The 13416-nt window shown below is 39.4% G+C and overlaps 1 protein-coding gene across 6 annotated transcripts in view; it reads left to right on the plus strand.

Moving 5' to 3' along the window:
* TRPS1 (transcriptional repressor GATA binding 1) overlaps positions 1-13416 on the plus strand; it is a 215181-nt gene that overhangs the window by 25213 nt on the left and 176552 nt on the right. The gene's annotated exons all lie outside the window — the stretch shown is intronic.

The following is a 13416-nucleotide window of genomic DNA, read 5'->3' on the forward strand; positions in this document are numbered from 1 at the left end:
CCCCGGGGCAGGAGCGCAGGCTGCGGTGGAGGGAAGGGCAGGGCTCTTTCAGGACCAACGTGGTGTAAGCCCATCATGACATTGCACCCTTGGATCCCAGCTGCTGGATCACTTTCTGCTTGACTTGATGACAACTCTGCTTCCACTGAGAAATGTCACCAAGCTTTTACTTTGAAGTCCATCAGGGTTGCCTTCTCCTCTGCGCTGTACCTACTTAGTGGGGGAAAACTTGAATCTCCACATTTTTCACAAGCAGAAACAGAAACTCCAATATATTACCTGGGGAAAAAAAAAAGCTTAATGGGGTATGTCAGACAGAAATTAGATAATGGAAAGACCTGCCAAATCAAGGATAATCGAAGAGCCGTGCTTATAGCAAGCAGTATGTACCATAAATACGTACATGCTTAAATGCATTTCAGTGTAGCAGAAAGAATAGAAGCAATAGTGGTATATCATGGTGTTGTGGAAAAAGAAGAAACTTAGAGCAAATGGCCTGGTGTTTACAGAGATAAATCAAAATAATGTGTGAAGTTTGGTCAGGCCCTAATGAACCCCATAAAATGCTTTTTAGGAATTGTAAGGATTGCATTGGTCAGTTTAGCCACATAAGGCTTCTGTGTATAGCCATTTGTTGCCATCTTTATTTTTGCATTGTGAATTATGTGAAAACAGAGGTGTTGCAACAATCTGGGGATGTGGGGTGGCTCCAAGAATGATCAGGGAGATGGGTAACATTCTGTCCTCCTTGGATCTGAGAAAAAGTTAAAATTTTCTTCAGCAGACAGAACAGCAGGCATCGCCTTTTATCTACTTAGTTTCATACCAATAGATATAATTCAGATGAAAACTACAACATTTGTAATTTTAACAAGTAATTTTACCAAAAAAAAAAAAAGCAGTCTTTTTATCATTTGATGACGAGCATGGTGTAGTCTCAAACTACTTGAATTCTCTCCAGATGCATCATATCTGCAGACCTCTGTCGCACTCAGACTTTGTGTACAATTCAATGATCGTAAGTTGACCTGAGTTTTTTCCACTGTTAAATGTAGCTCTGGTTAGGTTGCCCCGGCAAAGCAGAGTTGGCAACCCTGGGTACGTCTTTGGCAAACCTATGTAGAGGGCTCAAGGACTGCCTTCTCATTGCCTTTCTCTTGACTAAATTGCCATTAAAATACAAGCGGAACTGTACAATGCGTGTTTGAGGTATGGCACAGTCACACGTATAAAGGACTAGTAAGACAGATAGTAAGGGTGGAAGTGGCTTCTTTTTGACAAAAAACTTTGATACTGGTAATGTTGCGGTTAATTCCTTCTGCCTAACTAAGAAATATTATGGATCTTGTTGTATTTTCTTTGGAGATGGAAAATACTGTCTTTTTAAGACTATATTGGCCTTAAAGGAAATGCAGAAAGTCACTATGAAAATAAATATTTATTTTATACGGGATAGATACAAAGAACAGCCTTTTACCCATCTGCTTTTGAGGAAACAGTGCCCTTGGTATTTATGTTTTTAAGAAACAGTGGTAAAGCTGTGCATACCCTGAAAAAGTAGATTCATGTACGTTGTCCTGAAGTTCTGTGGGAATTGTGAGCGGTGAGTAGCTCTTTGAACATCAACCACAATGTGTAATCCCTTTTATAAAGTAACCTACCTTCATCCTAAAAGTAGGTAGGTTTCTTTCTGCTTTGACTGCATCTGGTGGAAGGATGTTTCATAGCCTCACTGCTGTGTCAGTTAAAACCCTTCCTTCTTATTTTCAGCCCAAAGTTAATAATGGCTATTGCATTTGTTGTTCTTATGCCAACATGATCTGAAGCTTTTCCCTCCCTAATGTTACCTGCTGCTAGCAATTGTGTTACTAGTCTAAATAAATGCATCTCCCTTGCTCATATAGAAAAGAGTCCCATCTTCTGTATCTTCATTAATTTCAGTTAAAATTAATATTTATTGAACATTATAAAGACTTCTCTTAGGCAGTGTCACCTGTGACATATACAGTGACATTACTACTTACCTGTTTCTGCTAAAATTCTTATCTGGATGTTATAAGGCCCTTTGGAGTGTGATTTAGATATATTTATAATTGTGGTCAACTAGTATTTTTTTCTCCTGTTCATTTAGAGTTAATAGGGTCCCAGCGACTGTTGTTTCAGAGCATGCTCTCTTTCTTACTAGTTTTCATTCCAACTCATAATACAACTTTGCGAGTTTTCTGTATGGTATCTCAGTACTTCTCCACATTGAAGATACCACAAAACTTTGTCATCATCCAGTTTCCTTAGTTCTTTCTGTATAAACTCACTTGAGTATTTGTCTTGTTAGATCATCCATATTGCAGCTGTTTGAAATGAGACTTCGGACCTTGATGGACTAGTTCAAATGGAAAGAAGTGACCTGAGAATAACCTAGTAGAATTTCAGTCTCTGCCTTGTCATTTGGCCTCAAAACCAGACTCACTTCTTGATGAGTGTTACTAAACCACTATAAACATAGCCATGATATGGCTGTTTTGGAGTGGGAGCGCAGTTAGTATATGATGCTGCTTTTCTGAGGGCACAAACAAATTTATAGTAAGAGACACCTCCCACTCCTTAACTACTTGTCTAACTGGAGGACTGGACCTCCTCTCTTTTAATGATTTATTATTTTATGTAAGGATAAAAAAAGGTGAAATAATAATGAAAAAAATGGCTTTATAAACCAGAGCAGAAAGTGTCTCTTTAATATTACTGCAATGTGGAATGCTGATAGGAAGCATAAGCCAGCAACGAGCAGTTGCTGTACATCTCTTGCAGGTCAGGCACCGCAATCCTGATCTGCTGGATGGCGCACATTGCACTTCGTCTGTTCACTTGGGTTTCTACTGATGGAGTCCAAAGTGCGTAGGAGAATGGTGCCAAACCAGATTTTCTGACGTGTAGTCAAGATGTTGGCAGGGTGTGCAGTTGGAGCTGGGAGCTGTAGAAGTGTATCCCACAGTTTAGATGTACCCTTGATACGACGTTGGATTTTTCTCATGTAGCAAAGCAAGTAAATGCCAAGCTGTCTGCTTCAAAAATGCTGTGTTACCACAGGATCTTATGCTGGTAGACTGTTGTTGATTAATCTTTTGAGTATTGTTTGGGAATTAATTTTCTATCAGAGCATTTTAATAATTTTCTCACTTTAACTCTTGTATATTTATAATTACAGGAAGCAATTCAGCTGACAGTGAAAAGAAATCCTTGCCTAGTGCTTTCTTGTGGGTTCAGTGTTTCCAGCTTGCACAGCATTGCTGCGGTGGTATGAGCTTGCACAATGGTCTTCCTTTTTTTGCTCATCTTGACGTGTAAACCATTGACATTTCCTCACGTCTTGAATCACAGTTACGGTGCTCACGTGCCAGCTTCGGGATAGTTTAAGACATATTTCCTTTGATGCCCCGTGCAAGGAATGAGTTGACTCGTGGGTCTGTGAATTCATGGCAAAATGTGGGGACTTACAGAAAGCGATTAGAAGCTGGTTACTGGTGTAAAGGACACAGGTTAACTTGAGGGGCCTGCATGTACAATAAGTGTGTGCACTTGCTGAGTGAACAAAAGCCCTAGACTTTGCCTGCTCTTACTATAGCTAAAACAAAATATGGTATCTTTTTTCTTTTCTCAAACCTTTTATAGTGAATGCGAGCAAAATCAACAGGTACAGCAATGTTCCTATTTTTTCTATTCCCCACACCTGTCTTAAGAGAAAAAATGATGTTTCTTTAAATCCAGACAAGTCTTAACTCTCTCTACCTGTGATGAGTGAACCACCGGGCCTGCAGCATGTAGTTTTAATTCCACTACCCGCTGTAGACTTGCTGGTTCTTAGAGTTTTACATGATGTCTCTGTTGCAATTTTAATATTTTTTAGGAAGTTTCTGAAGTCCAGTCTCTCTATAATCCGTCTCCTCCTGCCTTCCCCATCTTGTGTCTCATTCTTCTGTATTTCTGGTGATGTACAGTAATGATTCAGGTTGAAACATAATGAGACATTAGGCATCGGTATGTCCAGCTGTTAGAAAGATGCAAGGGAGATGGTAATTTTAGAGACTAATCAAGTGTCTGTTGCCCAGATTACAGTGTACTGTTGAATTACACAACTACCCTTTAGCTCAGATGCCAGTAGCGTTCTACATAGAAAAAAATCAGTTTGGGCTAAAGAAGCCACGTGTTTTTCCTCTGGAATTTGGAGTTTCTGAGCCCCCAGTATTTTCCACATTTGAGCTGGGGAGGCAGAGCAGCCGGTCTGTGCGTTGGTTGCGTTGTGGGTGCCCCAACATGGATGTACCTGCAGCTCCGCCGGTGCCATCGCTGGTGTGGGAGCGCGTTGCTCTGCTCACTGACAGCGCTACCACCTCCGCGCCCAACCTTTAATTATCCCGAATGCTGTGAGCATAATACAGACTTATTCATAGGGTTGAAGTGAGACAAGCGTGCCATCTTGTGAGCAGGCAAAATGGGAACAATGTGTAGGTTTTGCAGTGTGCGGATGAAGAGCCAGTGTTACGAGTGTAGATGTTAGGTGTTTTTGTTTCAGATTCAAAGGAGATCCAGAGCTGCAACAACTTGGTGTGTAATTGCATGGGAAATCAAATCTATGCTTTAGATCTGGGAGTCATAAAGAGTAATTCTTTTCCTATTAATGGGCCAAGGCCTATCATGATACTGTGGGATTTAATGATATGAAAGATTGTTTTTTGTTTTAAAAAGGAAGACTTGGATCTATGTTTGGTTTGAACAGTAGGTTCTCATGATGGAGAGGACCCAAATATCAGCTGCTTCACAAATACATTACTTCCGTTTATCGCAGTCTCTGTTCCTTAGGTCATGTATGCATATATATGCTCATCTTGTTATCTACATACAAATGGTTGCACGAATGTCTTATGACATTAAGATTTTTATCTGTGTGATCTCGGGCTGTTCTCATTACTCACAAGAAGAGAAGCCATGGAGAAGTTATAAAGATAATTTCTAATTCCTCTCATGTATTCTTTCAATATACACTGTTCAACAAAAGAATTGTTTAAGAGATGCTTAAATTTAATTGGCTTTGATTTCATCTCTGTCTTCTTGTAAAGCAAGGCATTTCTGCAGCATAAACCCAGTTGTACCAGATTTCAGGGGATAAGAAATTTATAGCTAAACCTAATCTCTAAAAAATGGCTATATCTATTGTGAAACATTCTCTACAGAATTACCACAGTTTTTGAGTCCGTTATTAGTTAATCAAGTAATTTTAGAAGCTGGATTCTCTCCTGACCACTAATGGTACAAAGATCGCTTTTGCAGCCTTATGTCTTGTGGTTTATCAGATCAAACTGTTACAGGAGTAATTATTTACTCTTGACTAGTCCTATTTTGGGAAGAATCTGCACGCTGATGTGTGGATGAAACATTTATCTCTTGGGTTGTTTGAAATAACAATTGTGGATGTTCTGAAGCTATTCCTAGATTGGAAAATTAGAAGCAGCCCTAGCTTGGGTTGATTGGCATGGGGAGAGCAAACAGCAACAGATTATTGATTGGGCAGCAGCTAGCTGAGCAGGATGACACCATCTATACTCAGCCAACTGGTTTACATTTAGCAGTCCTTTTATTCAGTTGTGGTTATCTTGCTCCATCTGTGTTGGACTCTCAGCTTCTCCACCTAATTGGCTGTGTTAATTTGTAGCCCGCACCTTCAGATCTCAGGTACATCCCAAATTCCTTTGCACAAGTTGCAACATTACTTCAAAGAAGGTGCTGTTGTAGCCTCTGCAAATAATTTTGGGACTTTTTTTAGACTCCAAGATGCCAGTGAACCCAGAAGTTGCTTTAATAAGTTGCTTTCTTTGTAAGTGAAAATACAGCGAAAGCTTTCCATTTTTGTGGGATATATCCCAGTGCAACAAATCAGCCCTACACATCACTGCTGCATATTTCTTCAAACTGGTGAGGTACCAGATTGGGAATTGAGGTGACAAGAAGGCAGCTCTGAGGAGGAAAACAGGAGCAATGCGGTAAGGCTCGCTTGTGTATAGGGGCTTTTTGAGAATGAAAGTATTAGCGTAATTTGTGGTTATGCCGCTATGTAACATTTTTTAGAGAAGTTCTGGATTATTTTTTTTTAAAGGAACATTTAGATGTGTTGTTGATGGAAAAGAGGTATAAAAAAGATCGAAAAGAATTAGTGTCCAACTAATTTCAAAATGTATCTTCAGTGGGAAAAACCAACTGTTCTATGCTGACTGCAGATTTCTGTTCAACTCCTGTTGGTAGTTTTAATGCCTGTCTCTACATTGCAGCGTGCAGATTCTGCAACCCGTGCCGTCCTTGCGTTTGTGGAAAGTACATATTTAGCTCTCAGAAAAGAAATCAACTTTTAAAACTTTTTTGTATGTTTTTCATGATCCTGGCAGATTGCCAAGGTTTAAATTAAATTTCCGATGTCTATATGGTCAAGGCTAACGTGAGGGCTTTTGGCACTACCCTTTCATGCAATAAAGAGTCAAAGCCAGTAGAGTAAGAAATCTTCTCTCAAAAGCTGAAAGCTAGATTCATAAAATCACTTATGCAGGCATTATGAGATTTTCCCATGGAAAGTTTATGTGGGAGTTGGGCAAAAACTGATTCAAGAACATAATTATTTGCACTATATATATTCATCCAGCAGTCAACAGGCTGACGCTGGCACCCCTTGCCAGTTTTAAGGGAATGCCAGCGCTTACTGCATGAAGCTGCTGCTAAGCCACATCAGCAGAGTCTCAAGGAGTCTCCTTATTCTGCACCCTCCTTCCCCATCTCTGACCAAAACTGAAATGGATAAAATAAAAATAATATTTCTCAGTGAATATGTGCATTAGATTTTTACAATGCTCTGAAAAATGCTTCTCTATTGTAAAGCAGTACGGCAGAGGCATTACGAGAGTAGCTTTCTCGTCGGCATTTCACTTCATTCCTCTGCTCAAAAAGAAACATAAATAAGAGATAAAAAGGGCAAATAATAGACAAACCACTCACAGTGAATCCGTTTACGTTTGCTTTGGTCTTTTTTTTTCTTTTTTTTTTTTAAATTTTACTTTGTTGTCTCTTAAGAAAGTGACTTAATGTTTCTGAGCCTGCATGAGGACCATATGATACGTGCTGCAATAGAGAGCCTTTCCTAGTTAATAGGGATGATTCCAAAGGCAAGGTAATTCACTACTGCTTTGGCTGGAGCTAATATTGGGCTGCAACGTCAGTTCTCTAATTTCTGACAAATCGCCAAGATTTCTTGAATAGGCACAGCTTTCTGTTTTGTGTAGGGAACACACAATCCACTCTTTTGTTGTGGTTGCCACTGCTGTTGTTTCTTCCCCATTCACAATGGAGAGTGGGGTTATTTGTGCCGAGTGGAAAATCAGTGCCAAAATTCTGACTTGCTTATATTTAATGTGATGTTAATTTTTGTGATAGCCGTAAAGGGTATAAGAGATTTTGTAATACAGATCCCCCTGTATCCTGACCTCCGAGCCAAGAGGGCATATTGGTGATGAAAGTTTTATCTGTCACAGGCATATCAAGATGAGAGTTACTGGATGATTCAACCCAAATGTACAGAAACTGTTTATATAGAGATTGCCAAACATTTTCCACTTCTTTTCTTTTTATCTAAATTCTTGAATATATTACTAAATAAAATAATCTGTGTTTGGAATGTATGGCTGTGGGATATATGGAAACTCACAGCATGTGGGGGGAAGAGTTAGAATAGGGAAATATAATAGTTTTGTAAACTTTACGTGAATATAGGTACATCATATATAGACTCAAGATTCAATTTGCTGATCAAAGCATCCAAATAACTTTGGATTTAATAATGTCAGCAATGAATGCTAATATATGGAAATTGAAAAGCATAGAGCAACAATAGCTAGCCACGCTTACCTGTAATACCCTGCAGCATGTAGATTTACATTTTTTTGTTTGGTTTTCAAATTGCAGTTTGGAAAATGTGTGTTCTTTTTCCCTTCTCCCATACTTCTGAATGCGGGTTCTCCTGAGCAAGCTTAGACAAGATTCAAGCTAAACAATAGGGCAACATCAGAAGCTTTGAAGGCTCAGTTTGGATAGGTACCCAAAGCCAAAATCTGCTTTGATGTACATGGGCTCAACTCCTGTTGCCCTTGGTTGCCCTCTCTTACCTATGTAACTTGTGTCTGGAAATCCTTGCCAATTTTTTTCTAAAAACAAAAAAAGAAAAAAAAAAACGTTTTTGCAAACTCATGTTCATCTTGGTTCTAGTCTGGCTGGAAAAATACTACAATAGTTCCCTCTCTGGTGATGATTTAATATTGCTGTTTCAGGTCCAGGCTGCAGACTTCTGCCTCCTTCCCACGCTTTAGTTTTGATTCAGCTGAAATTTCAACCCTGTTTCATTTTTTCTTCCCTTCCCCTCCGCTTCGAAACAAAATCATTTACTATTTTATGGAATGCTAGCCAAAATCATCTTCTTTCTCCCTTCCATCTGCTCCCTTTCTCCCAAATAATGTTTGATTCCATTTGACTGAAGTTTTGAGCAAGAGAACTTTGATGCCTTTCGTATCACAGGCCTCACCTGGCAGAAGGGAACGGCACATCTCATTCTTGTTTCTCTCAAAGTCAGTGGGATCTTTTGCCATTATCTTCAAGGGAAATACGACCAGTCCATTGTATTCTTAATGTAAAAGAACAAATGAGTCACTTCTTGTATCCATACCTGATTGCTCTTGCCTAGGAGCCAGGTCACCTTCATTCCTCGCTCTTCATCTGAAGGTAGCACCGTGCTTGCTCCTGCCAATACGCTCGACTCAGATTCGCTTCTGAGTCATTTGCAAACCCTAAACTCTCGCTGTCTTCAAAGGACATTGGGATTACAAAGAACATTGAGTTTACTCAGGTTGAAAAGAAATTGAAACATATGAGATCACCACACCTACTAGAAGAGTCTGTAAAGACAGTGGGTGTTTACCCTAAAGACAGGATGAATAGGGGGGGTGTGATAGATGCGCTCACAGCCTAGAGGATCTTTGATTCTTGGTAGTACAAGATTGAAGGGAAACCCTACTACATTAATGAGAAGCAAATTCAAAATGCTTAAAATATTTGCTCTTTTTTAGATCATAATTAGATTGTAAAGTAGAGCTATAAGATATCACTGCTACTAGGGTCGTCATTAATGTTCAGGTAGATATTGGACACTTTTATTGGAAGTGGAGACATACAGACTTATTTAACAACAAATCGTGGAACGTGAGAGATAATTAAGGGCTATAAACCCTTGTACTCTTCAGAAAGTAAGCCACTGTCTAAGTGTTGAGGATTAGGAGCGATTTATTTTTCACAGAAGTGGGTGATTCTGTATCTGTCCAAAGGCAATTGAACCTTCTTTGAAGGATCTGGTGTTGGCTGCTCTCCAAAGCAGAACACCAGACTAAGTGGACCTCTGGCCTCATCTAATAGGGAATGTTCTACAATCCTATAAAGTATAATGACAGCAAATTAATAGAATAACCAGAAGATTCAGTGGGGATGGCATGGCTCTCGTAGGAGGTGTCGGTCCTGGCAGAAGTCAGTTATTTTATTGCAGTAAGCAAATCAGGCTGGATTCTCTCTGTGGTGCAATAACAACAGATTGGGGAGCATGCAAAGCAGCATCAATACATAAAAATTAAACTACTTCTGATACACTAAGCTGAGTTTAGATAAATGCAGAACAGAGAAACAAAGGCACAATATTCTCTGAACGTGTGGCCTTTTTATGCTATTTTGGAGACTAATTTACATACAAATAAAATGTCAGCTTATCCCATAACTGTCATGATAAATTGGAGCATTTAGATTTTTGCGTGAGGTGCTCTTTCTGTACCTTATTAAATTACAGGATCTTGGCCTTTTGCCAGGTGCTAGGGTGATGCTCTCTCTGCTGAAATACGTACAGAAGAGGGATATGGGCCTGGACATCCAGGTTCAGTCACTAGCTAAGAGACGTGCCTTCATGTCACCTGAAATACCTTGAGTTTTGCGTGCTCTCTGTAAATAATTTTATTTATCTGTAAAATGGCACTCATATTGTTTTCCTGTTTTGCGAGGTTCTTTGTGGTTTAATAGGTTGTCCTGTTTACAGAGTATTTTTAAATGCTTGTTTGGAAGTCAGTGCAAAGGAAATCTTTGCCTTCTTGGGCTCCCCCACACTGGATGGATGGCAGTGGAAGTCTGGTAGGAGCAAACTCTCTGCAGCAGCCTAGTAAGAAATGCAGGGCAGCAAACTGCTGTGCTCAGGCATTCTTAAATAAAAACAGTTTTAGAATTCTTCGTTTTGGTTGCAAGATACTGTACTATTCTACCCCATGTCACCTCCTTAGACAAATCACCTTTTGAATTCAATTTCTTCTGAAAGTATCTGCATGATTGCCCTGGTAGGGAGCTTAAAATGAAATAAGTGCTTAGAAGTAGGCTCAAACAACCTATTTTGAAATACCACTCCTAAACTCTCTGAAATGACCAAGTGTCTATTTTATACCCCTAGAAAAGGTTAGATTTATTCCAGCGGCTAGATGACTACTAATATATGCTGTGCTCTGAAGCATATGGTAATAGAAAAAATGATTTTGAATTAATACGATGTGAATTAGTAAGAGATTTGGTGAGAGTTATTTGAAGGTGATGATTCTTTGTAGCTGAACAGGATTTAAGATGTCCAGAAGTGCACCTTTAGAGATTTGAGAATGATCAATGTTGGGAAAGTAAATTTAAAAAGGAAGGAGCGAGCTTGAGCAGACTGCAGCTTCTGTTTCACTTATTTCTTTGTTGAAAAATTTGTGGGAGAAAAATTGCAAAAAGCTCTTGGCAAAGTGGTGATTAGGGACCAAACTGAAGGGTTTGAAAATGCAGAAGAAGAAGAGAGGAGGTGAAAAAAACTTTTTGTTGTAGCACTGCTCTAATAGTATGACATATAAGGCATGATTTTCTGCTTGCATTTTCTAGGTTGATGAAGCTATCCTAATTTCAGTGGAGCATGCATACTGTAGAGTATCAAGCAGATACATTTTGACCAAATACGAAGTCTGATCCTGCCAAATTACACTGATACTAGGAAGGATGTTCTACTATAAGCAATTTCAGCTTAAAAAGTCTTTTGGAATTAGTTTGTTGCTTGCTTAGAGCCATGATGTCCTCTGTCATGTGTGGTTTATTTGAAGACATTTGTGCCAAAAGAGGGGGAAGTGGTCTTGTTGAAGAGGGAGTTGCTTGTCATTAAGCTTATTCTGCCCTCCGATGCTTTAGGGCCTGATTCTGGAGTTCCTTACACAAAAGGGGTTGTTCTTCCCCTCCCTTCTCAGCAGGGAAAGGTTAGGACCATGTATTGGTTGTTTCAGGCAGGTTTGCTCTGAGAACCACAAGCAAAGCTGGGAGAGAAACATCTGTGCTGGGCTGGAGATGGTGGGGATATGAAGCTGTACACATCTCTTTTCTGTCATTTCATTACTCCAGTATCCATGGGGGAAGGTTGAAAGATGGGAGCTTCACTTAGTCCTGTACCACTGTGCCTGAGACTGAGGGTAGTTTGCATGTAATGTAGTCTAATTTTCAGTGAAGGCAGCAATTTCACCTGGAGTTTCCAGTGTATTTACAGGGTTTTTTTTTTTTTTTTTTGTTTTTTGAAAATGTTTAAGTTAGAAAACATGTGTGTCTTTGAACTGAGGGCTGTCCTGATTAGCTTGTTAACTCTGTGGTTGTGCTGGGTGCAGGTCTGGGCCTGCCGGCTGCGGGGTGGCTCCCGGCGACAGGGCCACCGCGGAGACAGGTTCCCAGAAATTTGCTCTCTCAGGACAGGAGCTTTGTGGCTCCAGAGCTCCGTGTGCCTTACAGCTGCGCCATCGTTACACGGAGAGCGGGGAGAAGGCTCCAGATCGGTTAGAACTTTACGTGCTTGATAGAAGCCGACGCTTTGAACGCTTAAGGGTTTTTTATATAAAGCACAGCAGACAGTCTTTGTAGCCTATTTATGTGTAATAAGCTGGGTTTTGTTTTGTGCTTTTTTTTTTTTTTTTCTGTGAAAGAGAAAATAAAGAGAAATTAAAACCACAGCAGTATTTTCCCATGCGGCTGTAGAGAGTATCCTGCGATCTCACATGATGGTTTGTCCTGGTGGGGCGGAGTGTGGGAAGGTGTCAAAATATGTCTCTCCATTTTTATTTTTTTTGTCTTAAAAGAGAAAGCCAGATGACTGCCAAAAGCCCTGTTCTCTTCTCTAGCCCTGCAGTAACAAACTACATGAGTGTATGTTATTAAGATGATAAGATTAAATTTCTAGCTACTAACATGCTATCACAACAGCAAAGGGGGGAAAAAAAGATCTTGAAAAAATTATGAAAATTAGTCTGACGGTCTCCTTTTAATAATAAGATGACTCCCAACCCCAACAGACAGTGTAGGCTGGAATTCCACAGGGCTTTTTTGTGGTCCTGATGATTTTAATAATACTTTGTGCTATGTAGCACCTTTCATTAGAGGATCACAAAGTGCTTTACAGTCACTAATTAATTAAGCCTCACAACACTCCTGTGAGATAGGTAAGTATTAGACATATATTAAGCTGAGACACTGAGAGTTAATGATTTTTTTGCTGCATTATTCTGGCAAAATGATTGATGTTTAAGCGCCGTATGTGCATTATATGTCTGTGTGTGGGTGTGTAATATATATGAGTGTAAAAGTATTAATTTTACTATCCCTTAACAATGAGGTCCTACTTGAACCTGTTGAATATAAATGCATATTTTCATTTAACTTCTTGTTGCTGCAGCATATTGACTGATCCCAGTCTTCATAGACCCTTGACTCAGTTTGCTCTTCATCCGTTTGTGCATCTACTTGTACAAAGATTAGTCAGTGGCATCTCACAAAATTCTGACATTTTTCTGAAGGTATTATTCTGTTAAAAAGTGTATGACTAAAACTAACCTAAACCTGCAGCCCAAGCACAAGGCAGCAACCATACTGTTGCAATAGGCTTTGATGACAAGTCATCACATTCAATAAAAGTAACGAGCAACAACAATGACCCATTGCAGGAGCTGATGATCAGCAGGTAATTAGCCATTATTTTCACCATGCATGAGAAACTATTGATTAATAGAATTTGCTTTTTCTTTCTATTTTTTAAAAGAAGCACAGTAGTCACTATGGTAATTCATTATCCTGAATTACAAACTGGTTTTAGCATTAGTTTCCAATTTTGCCTTCAGGGATAAACTGGTGTGAGCGATTGTTAAACACAAAAGTCTGTGTCTTGCAGATGCATGAATTGTGTAGAGTAGCCTTAGCTGGTTTTAAGGGAAACTATATATGGCTATTAGTATTATTTCCACTTTAAAATAATGG

The sequence above is a fragment of the Streptopelia decaocto genome, assembly GCF_964273445.1.
Source record: "Streptopelia decaocto genome assembly, chromosome: 2".
Taxonomy (NCBI): Eukaryota; Metazoa; Chordata; class Aves; order Columbiformes; family Columbidae; genus Streptopelia; species Streptopelia decaocto.